This window comes from Panthera pardus, unplaced genomic scaffold (assembly GCF_024362965.1).
Source record: "Panthera pardus isolate Hobbes unplaced genomic scaffold, ASM2436296v1 HiC_scaffold_1, whole genome shotgun sequence".
Classification (NCBI taxonomy): Eukaryota; Metazoa; Chordata; class Mammalia; order Carnivora; family Felidae; genus Panthera; species Panthera pardus.
In genome coordinates, this window is record NW_026526654.1 from 24,030,544 (window position 1) to 24,043,057 (window position 12,514).

At 37.2% G+C, this 12,514-nt stretch overlaps 1 protein-coding gene across 1 annotated transcript in view; it reads right to left on the bottom strand.

Annotated features, from left to right (window-relative positions):
- DNAJC3 (DnaJ heat shock protein family (Hsp40) member C3) overlaps window positions 1-12,514 on the bottom strand; it is an 89,298-nt gene that overhangs the window by 37,872 nt on the left and 38,912 nt on the right. The window lies entirely within an intron of this gene.

Below are 12,514 nucleotides of genomic sequence, written 5' to 3' on the forward strand. Positions count from 1 at the left end.
CTTCCTAGGATGCAAACACACTTAGGACTGTGAAAGAGCAGAGATGAATGAAGTAAGGAGAGCACCCTCCTCACTCTTAGGTGAAGCTCTGCGGAGTAACGAGAGTTTCATGTAGTGGGCCTTCTAGTTCTATTTCCTAAATGTGTATTTTTAAGAATAAAATGATTTTACCAAAATAATGAAAAACATAGGGAAACTGAGGAGATGGCAGTATTTTTTAGAGGTTATAGAACAAAGATTTGGCACCAGAGGGGCTAAGGTGTAATGAGTAAGGAAGAATTTATGGGGGAAAATGAGAGTAATACTTTATTACAAGGCTTCGAATGGAGTTTTAAGACATGTACACATTGTCTCTCTTTTTTAATAACTTTATAAAGGTATAATTTATACCATAAAATTCATGCATTTTAAATATGTGATTCTGATTTTTAACAAATGTACCAAGTATGTGACCGCTACCACAGTTTTAGGCCATTTCTGTCAAACTTTTAAGATCCCTTGTGTTGCTTACAGTTCATTCTTGCTCCCAGCCCAGCCTAGGCACAGGAACTCTGAACAATTTCTTCCTCCATATGGAAAATCTTAACCTTAATGGCTTAGAAAAATTGAGTGCCTACATTTAAAAGCTATTGACTTGGGTGAGGGGGGGACTTTTTTCATGGCAATTATAGTTTATATGTAATAACTTCTGAAATCTAATATTCTTACCAAGATGGGAATCATAGTTGATGGGTTCCAATTTGGGGTGAGGTAGTGCCAATGGGAGATTATTTCTAGAAATGTCTCTCCTTTGACTGACCAATCATACTGCTTCTCCTTTTAGTGGATTCATTTTTTTAAAAAAACACCCTACTAGCTACCTGGTAGGAGAGAACACTCCACATGAGAAACCTTGAGCATATTATTTCTTGGTAGAGGCTCTACATTTCTCCATTTGGTTTTCAGGATACTTAAGGTATTCTGTTTTGTCTGTTTAATCCTTAGCTTTGAAGGAATGGACAGGACTCTAAGTATTCATAGGTAACTAGGAACTCACAACCTCAGCTTGCTCTGGCAAGGACTGTCCCTGCATGACTGAATTATCCAGCTGAAGGGAGCTGCTGAGAGGCCGTGGCATGTTTATCTATGACTGTTTCATCATCTTCAGGCTGGTCTTGAATACTTCTGCCAGACCACATTGGAAGGAGGAAAATGTGCAGGCACCATCACTTTGCTCTGGGTAAAAGTAGTTTATTGATAACTTGTTTCCTGTACGTATACTACCACTCCTTTTTGAATAGGATACATTAGAATGGATTAGAGATTGCCTCTTGTATGGAATTTGCACCTTTTCTCTCTCAAACTTTACAGTCTAATCTCTACCACACAATTTTTCTTGCTGGAAGGTGAGAGCGGGTAAAGTCCGAAAGCCTGAGATTGAGGATGGAGCTCAGGCTCACTTGGTGCTCAGACAATGGGAATGGGAATGAGAAAGAGGGGGTGAGGTCAGGTCGTCTGGAGCTCTTTGAGGCTGGAGGGAACTAGGGGAGGGAGGAGATTCTTGCAAGGAGGGAAGAAAGGAGTCTGAGACTAAGGACTTACTTGTAACCCTGAGGACTTTCAAAGAGGATTAAAGGAGATGAAAATTTTCACTCTTACCACAGGCCGGGCTCCTCCAAGATATTTACATGTACGGAATGGACCCTGCTAGCATTTCCCTCTCCTTTTTTCACATTTCTTGATATCCCTTCTCTTCTTTAGTGTTTCGTATTTCAGACCCTTTCAACCAAACCGCTACCTATGACAATATTCTATTTCTTATTTCTTACCATTTACTGCGATCACTGAGCTTTTGGATATAAACCTGTAATAACTATGGGATGGGGGGCTTATTAAAAGGGGTGAGCGGCTCTCTAATCTAATCTAAATACACTCCCATTTCTGGGATTTCAAGTGAAAACTACAGGTTGGTAGTGGTGGTGGGCAGACTTCTAAGATGGCCCCAAAAGACCCCCAGGCTCCTGGAATTCATACCTTTGTGTGATCCCCTCTCCTACTCCTTTTAAGAAACAGAATGTGACAAAGGTGACAGGACATCACTTCCTTAGTTAGGTACAAAACACTGTGACCTCCATCTTGCTAGCACTCACTCTCTTGCTGGCATCTCTTGCCTTCTCACCTACTCACTCTGTCGAAGCAAGCTGCCTGCTGTGGGATGCTTTATGGGGAGACCCACAAAAGAAAGAACCAAGGGAAGCCTCTGGCTGACACTCAGAAAAAACAAAGGCCTCAACCTAACACCTCAAGAGGAATTACATCCTGCCAACAACAAAGTGAATTTGGAAGTAGTTCCTTCACCAGCCAAATCTTCAGATAATACTGCAAGCCTATCTGACACCTTAACTATAGCCTAGGAGAGACCCTGGGGCAGAGGACCCAGCTAAACCTGCCCAGATTCCTGACCCCATGAACTGTAAGATCACAAAGGTAGGAAGCTTTAAGCTGCTAACTTTGAGTAATTTGTTAAGCAGCAACAGAGAACTAATATAATGGTTTTACCATTTTTCAATGGCCAGATTGTATTTCCAAACAGATTTTCTACCATTAATGTTTTAAAATAAAATCTAAATGGGGAAAAAAACAAACCCTCAGCCCAAACCTTGGCTTTATCACTTACTATCTGTATATTATTTGCATTTTCTTCACCAATAAAAGGGGAATAATAATGCTTACACCCTGAGGAGCAGTCATTGAGAAATCAAAAGGACCACCACATAGCGAGTATTCCAAAAAATGCTAATAAAAATTCCAAGCTCCTTTTTTGAACTTTCTATAATATATAAATTCATAATGAGGACAGGATGCAAGACATAATACACACTTTAAAAGGCCATTCAATTTATTTATCATTGCATTCCATACCAGCCAACTTGAACTGGATGCCTTTACAATTAAAGCCCCAGAATAATAAAACCTTAATTTGACTCAAGGTCAAAATAAAATTAGACTTTAGCATAAAATATATTCACCAAACTGCCTGTTGCTCAAGAAATTAATCTTCCAATTCTATTAAATTTAATTATGGTTTTAAGAGGTAAGTAGCACAAGTTTACATTTTTAATTTGTTACTATTTGATAACATGGAAAAATATGTAATATTTGAGGTATATTGCAATATTCTCTAGCAACTCCTAGAATTTGCCTTCACCAATTCTTTCCTAAGTCTTTAAAGGATCTATACAAAAGTAATACTAATTTGAATGTCAATAAAAAGCCCCAATTTTTGAAAAATAATTATATCCAAGCCAGGGAGTAGGTGATTGAGTTAAAGTATTCTAAGGCCCCTGTAATTTTCTGGAGGAAGCTAAAGATATTGATTACCTGTAAACCTTAGTAAGCATGGATGTTGAAATTCCTGAAGTAATGACTAAGAGAAAAAGATATTCTTAAGGACTATCTTCACTGACACAAAAGAACAGTTGGATAAATAGAATCTAAGAGAAACAGACACAAAAGATGTAAAGTTGCATTTCTTATACCAACCTAGCCAGCAAAAATACTACTGATACCAAGTGGTATTGAAGTTATGGGGCTCATAGAACCCCCCTAAACTGCTGGTGGGAATATAAATTGGAATAACCACTTAACGAGACAGTGCCAAACTGACCAGGTTTAAAATGCCCATAACTTTCAAAGTAGCAATTATCCTCTTAGGTATATATCCTATAGTAGTGATTCTCAGTGTATGATCCAGGGACCCTTGGGAATCCTTAATACTCTTTCGGGGGTCTGTGGGGCCAAAACACATATGGATAAAAGACAAAGTACTCATTCAAAGTGCAGGCTAAACTAATGGATTTCATTATGACAGAGTACTTACTACAAGTTCACTGGCAGGATTTCAGAGTCCACATTGCAACTAACCAATAACAACTACTGGAGTTTTGGTGTAACATCAAAGAGTATCCACAATTATATAAAAAGATGTTAAAACATTCTTCCTTTTCCAACTGCTTATATGTATAAACCACATTTTCTTCAATAGTACTTCAACCAAAATATAAATCAGATCTGGGAATCTGATGGTCTTCAAGTAAGCCACATATTAAAGAGATTTGTAAAAATGTAAAACTTATCTCATTAAACTTTTTGTTTTTGAAAATATAGTTAGGTTGCATGCAAAAAAATCTATATTAACATAATGGGTTTGTTACTTTTAAATTAATAAGTATTTTTTAATTTCTAAAATTAACTTCTAATCCCATAAATATTGCTAAACAAAAGGTCTCTGGAGGCCTCCATATTGACTAGTATAATGGGATCCTGAGAGCCATCCTAAGAACTGCTGCCCCAGAGGGACGCAGCACGTACAAGGAAAACGAGCAAGAACGTTCAATGAACCTGACAAAATATAAATTCAAATATTTGTGAAATTCATAAATAAAACCTACCAGAAATGAAACATGGAAATGTGAGGATAGGCTAATTTCTCACAATTATAACACAAGAAAAAAGGTATCTTCAAGATTCCAAAACTCTCTTGTTCCCTGATACAATTTTCATCAAACCAACACCCTTTTCATGTCCCATCTCCTCCTAGCCTCCCTAACTGTTCCATACTATGGTAGTAATCGCTTCTCTCTAAATGCCGAAATCACGTAAGAAACCCTTAACAAGGAAGTAACCTAAGAAATCATCTTGCCCAATCAACTCGCACTTTGTAAATGAAAATACTGAGTCTCACAGTATTGACAGGATAATGATAACTTGCCCAACATCACACAGCTAATCAGGAGAAAAAGTGAGGTGGGACTCCCAACTTCTAGTCGTGTTCCTAATTCTTAATCTTATCGTTTTATCCAACCTTTATGTCACTTCTTATAAATATCTCTGTGCTATTAATTTTTTACATATTTAGCGCTTATTTCCTCCAACTAAAGTATAAACTGCTAAAAAACAGGACATATGCCTTAATGCCTACATTGCATGCCTATCTTTCTTTTTTCATTTATACTATTAACCATGAGCTAGATTTTACTACCCCAACTTTAGATAAAGAAATTGAATGATTATGTAACTTGCCAGAAGTCTTGCTTACTTTCCAACTAAGGTCTGTATCTCCAAAGCCCATGTTTTGGATGATGGTGATGATGAAGATCAATCATGACAGCAGAAAACATTTACTGAGTCCTCTCTAGGTTTCAGGCAATATTCTAAAGCTAAACCAAAAGCCCTAAAGGGCATTTTGGATTATCTCCATTTTACACAGGAGGAAACTATGGCTCAAAGTCACTTCCAGAGCCTACATTCTTAACCGCTCCCTCTTACATGTACACTGACGCCAAACATGCAACTGCCCACCTTACATCTCCAGCAAGACATCTTAACAGCGTTTCGCTAAGAAGAATTCCACGTCCCATTCCCAACCCACTGCCACTGTCACTGTCACCATCCCATGCTGTTCAAAAATGGCTCCTCTTGGGGCGCCTGGGCGGCTCCGTCGGTTAAGCGGCCGACTTCGGCTCAGGTCATGGTCTCGCGCTCCGTGAGTTTGAGCCCCGCGTCGGGCTCTGTGCTGACAGCTCAGAGCCTGGAGCCTGTTTCAGATTCTGTGTCTCCCTCTCTCTGACCCTCCCCTGTTCATGCTCTGTCTCTCCCTGTCTCAAAAATAAATGAAACGTTAAAAAAAATTTTTTTTTAAATGGCTCCTCTTATTATTTAGGATGTTAGATTCCTCTTTCCTTGATGTAATTAGGAGTCCAACTCCATTTTACTGCTGCTATCTTTTAAGCCTCATCCTTCCCTCTTCCCTTTCTGCCTCACATCTAAAGCAAGGTGATAAAGCATACTTTGATTTCTCTCAGTGGAATGAGTCTTACCATCAGCCCATCAACATGACTGCATATGCACAAAAATGGTCTAGCACGCTTGACTCCAGGTATTAACACCACTGGTACTATACATACAGGTTTTAACTGCCAAAGTCTTCATGAAGTTAATGTATAACAGAAAGGCAATGAGCAGAGCAGTGTGATAATAAAAGCTTGTGTCTAAGTCTCAAATAGCTCTTTCTATAAGCACAAAATAAAAATATTAAGTTATAAGAAAGCATTATTAACCAGCAGCATTTATTCTTTTAATACAGCATAAAATAATAACATGTCTTACAATTGATAGCTCCTTATATCTGATGAATTATGGCATATTTATACTATTACCCATTTATAGCATTATTTCTGATTCAAAGAAAAAGAGCAACTGTAGCAAGCTATAGCACACATTGCTATCTTTATATTAAATTATAACCAAATTTATTTCATGCCTTTAAAAGTACTGCTCCCTTTTCTTCCTAGTTCATAATACTTAGTATTTTTTTTTAACTTTGGTTATTTCTGATTTAGTTAACTTGAAGCACCACAATCATTCTTTCTGTACTAAAAGATTAAAGATGGAAAAAACAATGCCTAAAGTTATATTGATGCATTTGGTAGATTTAGTTTGTTTTCAAGTAACATAAACTACCAATGAAGAGTTTATTTATTAAAAATCACACCAAAGCTTTGTACTTAAATTAAAAATTACATTGCAATTGGCACTGATATTTATCTAATAATATGGCTGCTCACCAAAAACAAAATGTGAGTTGCCAATTTCATCAAAATAAAAAATACCGAAATATGAAATAAACATTTAAACTGATCATTACCTTCACTGTATTTGGATCACATGGAACACTGCCTTGATCTAAAGATTTTTCACTTAAACCCAAAGCATTGATAGCAAAGATAAATAAGGAAAAGATAAAACACCGAAGTCCAAAAACAAATGAGTTTAAAGTGCATTTACTGTATCTTGAAGTTGATAAGAAGGAAGAATTTATAGATCACAAATTATTAAATAAAATGAGTTGCTGAGAATCAGGAAAATTTTTAAAACATTTTTTTTAATGTTTATTTTTTATTTTTGAGAGAGAAACAGAGCATGAGCAGGGAAGGGGCAGAGAGAGAGGGAGACACAGAATCCAAAGAAGGCTCCAGGGTCTGAGCTGTCAGCACAGGGCTCAAATTCACTAACCATGAGATCATGACCTGAGCCGAAGTCATACACTTAACCAACTGAGCCACCCAGGCGCTCCAGGATATTTTTATAAAAATAAGGGAGTCGGGGGCGCCTGGCTGGCTGAGTGGGTTAAACATCCAACTCTTGGTTTCAGCTCAGGTCAGCACAGAGCCTGCTTGGGATTCTCTCTCACTCTCCCTCTCTCTCTGCCACCCCACTCACGTTGTCTCTGTCTCTCTCAAAAATAAGTAAACTTAAAAAAAAAAAAAAAAAGAATAAGAGCGTCAAACCATATGATCATTTTCAACAGATGCAGAAAAAGCATTTGACAAAGTACAACATCCATTCACGATAAAAACCATCAACAAAATAGGTTTAAAGGGAACAGACTTCAACATAATAAAGACCATATATGAAAAACCCACAGCAAACATCACCCTCAATGAGGAAGAATGGAGAGCCCCTCCCCTAAGGTCAGGAACAAGACAAGGATGTCCACTCTCACCACTTCTATTCAATATACCACTGGACATCCTAGCCACAGCAATCAGACAACAAAAAGAAATAAAAGGCATAAAAATCTATAAGGAAGAAGTCAAACTTTCCCTATTTGCAGCTGACATGATATTATATACAGAAAACCTGAAAAACTCTACCAAAAAACTGCTAGAACTGATTAACAAATTCAGTAAAGTCGCAGGATACAAAATTACTCTACAGAAATCTGTTGCACTTCTACACATCAATAATGAAACAGCAGAAAAAGAAATTAAGAAAACAATCCCATTTACTACTGTACCCCAAATGGTAAGATACCCAGAAATAAACCTCACCAAAGAGGTGAAAGACCTGTACTCTGAAAACGATAGAACACTGATGAAAGAAACTGAAGATGATGCAAAGAAACGGAAAGACATTCCATGTTCATAGATTGGAAGGACACTGTTAAAATGTCTACACTACCCAAAGCAATCTACACATTTAATGCAATCTCTATCAAAATACCAACAGCATTTTTCACAGAACTAGAACAAACAATCCTAAAATTTGTATGAAACTACAAAAGACCTGGAATAGCCAAAGCAATCTTAAAGAGGAAAAAAAAAAAAAACTAAGTTGGAGGCATCACAATTCCAGACTTCAAGTTATATCACAAAGCTGTAGTAATCAAACAGCATGGTACTTGCACAAAAATAGAAACATATAGATCAAGGGAACAGAATACAAAATCCAGAAATAAGCCCACAATTATATCATCAATTAATTAATCTTTGACCATCCAATGAAAGACTCTCCAATGAAAAAGTCTCTTCAACAAATGGTGTTGGGAAAACTGGATAGCAACATGTGGAAGAATGAAACTGGACCACTTTCCTATGCTATACACAAAAATAAATTCAAAATGGATTAAAGACCTAAATGTAAGACCTGAAACCATACAAATCCTAGAAGAGAGCACAGGCAGTAATTTCTCTGACATCAGCTGAGCAACTTTTTTCTAGATATGTCTCCTGAGGCAAGGAAAACAAAAGCAATAATAAACTATTGAGGCTACATCAAAATAAAAAGCTTCTGCACTTGTTGTGATGACTACACGGTGATGTGTGGAAGTGCTAAATTACTGTATCGTACACCTGAAACCAATATAACACTGTAAGTTAACTAATGGAAATTAAAATAAAAACTTTAAAAAATAAAACAAATTTAAAAAATAAAAAGCTTCTATACAGTAAAGGAAACAATCAACAAAAACTAAATGGCAACCTACAAATTGGGAGAAGATACTTACAAAAGACATATCCAATAAAGGGTATCTAAAATATGTAAAGAACTCATAAAATTCAACACCCAAAAACAAATAATCCAATTTAAAAATGGGCAGAAGACATGAACAGACATTTCTCCAAAGAAGACATACAGATGGCCAACAGACATATGAAAAGATATTCATCGTCACTCACTGTCAGAGAAATGCAAATCAAAACTATACTTCACACCTGTCAGAATGGCTAAAATCAACAACGCAACAAACAATAGGTGTTGGCGAGGATGCAGAGAAAGGGGAACCCTCTTGCATTGTTGGTGGGAATGCAAACTGGTGCAGCCACTCTGAAAAACAGAATGGAGGTTCCTCAGAAAGTTAAAAATAGAACTACCCTATGGCCCAGCAATCACACTACTGGGTATTTACCCAAAGAATACAAAAACACTAATTCAAAGGGACACATGCACTCCTATATTTATAGCAGTGTTATTTACAATAGCCAGGATACAGAAGCAGCCCAAGTGTCCATCGATTAATCAAAGGATAAAGAAGATGTTTAAGAAACAGGACTGCCTGGGTAGCTCAGTCGGTTGAGTGTCCAACTCTTGGTCTTGGCTCGGGTCATGATCTCACAGTTCGTGGGATCAAGCCCCACCTAGGGCTCTGCACTGACAACACGGAGCCTGCTTGGGATTCTCTCTCCCTCTCTCTCTCTGCCCCTCCCCCACTCACTCTCATGCTCTCTCTCAAAATAAATAAATTTTTTTTAAAAAGATGCTTAAAAAACAAAACAAATGAGCAAAGGGGAAAAAGAGAAACTAAGAAACAGACTCTTAATTACAGAGAACAAACTAATGGTCACCAGAGGGGATGGGGGCGGGGTAGGTGGGTGATTAAGGGGATTAAGGAGTGTGCATTTGTGATGAGCACTAAGTGATTAAAATAAAAACTTGAGGAAAAAAAAGTATAAGACAGGCATATTTTCTCTACCCATCCTTCTCTCCTAAATAATTGTTCTCTGAGTTTCTATCTGAGGGAATAGCATGGACATGTAACCAATCTGAACAATCCAGAAACCCGGGCATCATACCTAATTGTTCCTTCTCCCTTAGCACAATCACTGCATCTCTCTTGATCCAACCTCCTAAATGTCCACCTATTTCTCTCAATCCCCACCTACTCCAGCCTAATCTTTGGCCTCCATAAAGTCACACTTGGACTACTTACTGCAACAGCTTAATTATCAGTCTGTTTACTTCCACTCTCGTCTTCTTCCAACCCATTTTCCAGAGTAGTCTGGGTTTTACTGAAGCAAAACCCTGATCATGACATTCCCAGCATAAACCTTCCATGGCTATTAAACGAATGAACAAACACACACCCAGGTCCCAGCACTACATATGTCCTCTCTGCAATCAGACCCCTGCTTACCTGTCCAGCATTCTCAAACCCCTACTCCAGTGGTACTAGAGGTGTCGTTTTCTTAAATGACAGGATGCTCACCGTCTGCCTGGATGGCCCTCCCAGCCACTTTGCTAACACAGATTCATTCATTCTCTTACCATTCAGACTTCAAGTACATCCTCCTTTAAAAAGGCCTTTCTTGACTCCAGACTCCCAAATCCCAGCTAAGTTAGGTGACCATTCTGTCTGTTCCCACAGGGCTAAATCACAACATTTGTCATATGGTATCATATTCGCCAGATTATTTCTTACCCTAGTACAATCTCTCCAAAGGCTGAGACTAGTTTTCTTCATCAGCAATTCTCTAACACCTACTATTCTGCCTTGCAAATAATATGCACTCAAATGCTCACTGACCTAACAAATGACCACATGCACTGGCTACAGCAGGAGTCACTGATGGCTCCAAGACAAACTAAACCACGTAAAGTACTGATCAGGATTAGGATAGCTGGTATGGACCTGACGTGATGCTCATTTACAGGACAGCCTCCAACAGTAGAGTAACCTGTACACCTAACAAAGAACGAGTTTCTCACTGTAGCCCAAAAAGAGATTAAGTATATTCAAATTTCTGTTCCATTATGTAAAATGTAGTTGAATACATCTACCTGGTTGTATATAGCACTTTACTAGTATGATTAAATCTTTACTATATGTAACAGGCTCGTAAATGCTCCTAAATACCACGAAAAGTCCATTTAACTAAAAAATATATAAACCAAACAAGTTATTATGGATCATCTATATTCACAAATCTTTAAAAATTAATAAGGATTCTTTAATTTTTAAAAATAAAATACAGTCATAACACAAAATTTATCTTTTCAAACAAGACCCAGAAATCATCTACTTTATGGTACCAAACTTTAAAGATAGGATGTCATCTATACAATTTCTATGCTTTGCAATGAGGAAAACAAGGTGCTCAGAAGGGAAGACTTCTCAAAGTCACCTTTCTTTCAAGAAGTACCAATGTTATCAGTTTCTTGCTTATCTTTCCAGAGGTTTTTGTCTGTATATAAGCAAATACATGTTTTCTCACACTTCTTAACGCGAATAACAACAAATGTTCTGCACCATGTGAAACACATACACGTTTGAGTCCTGTGCCCATATTCGACAGGAATAGCCCTCAGAGCATGCATACAATTACTAATGACAGCAGAGAGCAACAGTACAGTGCATAAGAATGCAGGTTCTAGAATTTTCTAACCTACTTGCTTCCTACTGGTGTAATCTTGGGCAAGTCACCAAACTTCTCTGAACCTCTATTTGCTCAGCTGAAAATGAGACTACCAGTATACCAGACCACAGAGGCAGAATAGCGATTAAGTGAAATAATCCATACAAGTCCTTAGCAATACGCCCCGTGCATGCTGAGTGCTGTACAAACCATGGCTAAAGTACAAAAGTAGATCTAAAACCCAACGCTCCTTCCTGCCTCTTGTTCCAAAACTTGTCTTTTTTCTTCAGAATTTGTTTTATACAACTTTAAAACAGAAAAAAACTATAAATTTTAACCAACTGCCACTTATACCAGTTTAGCACACAAAAGTTTTCTGTAATCAGAAATAGCATTTACACACAATTTTTATTTTGCCCTTTAATTGACTTTATTTTGTAATGTAGGTCTATAAATCAATAGCAAACATAAATAATTCTTGTTCATGAATATTATTCTATCATACTGACACAATATTCTCTAATAGTTTCCAAAACAAATAGAACTCCAATAAGTATCTTTGGGCAAAATGTTTTTCTTTCATAATACTTACTGCCAGATTTTTCTGTAAAAGTTCTATTTATACTTGCAATGTCAACAGTATTATATAACTGGAAACATTTCCTTAAAGTCTCATCAGGGTTGGGCTGTATGTTATCTATTTTTGCTAAACATAAGAGATAGTGGTCCTGTGAATAGTTCTAATGTTCATCTTTACATTTAGAAAGACTGGACACTGTAGACACTGGGTTTGGGTTTATATCTCGTGTTGTCCATCTGATAACATTCTTTTATCATTTTCCCAGTAGAATCAAGGTTCCAAATGCTTAAAATTTAATCATTTATATACATATGTTAACTGATAAGTTCTTCTCAATATTCTCATTTCATGATGCTCTAACACCTACACCCTTGGGACACTGTAATTACTGTTCAGACAAAAGATACACATGTCAGATTTCCTAATTATTAATCTGAATCTTAAGTCCAGGTATTTCCAATTTATTCCAAGTGAAACATAA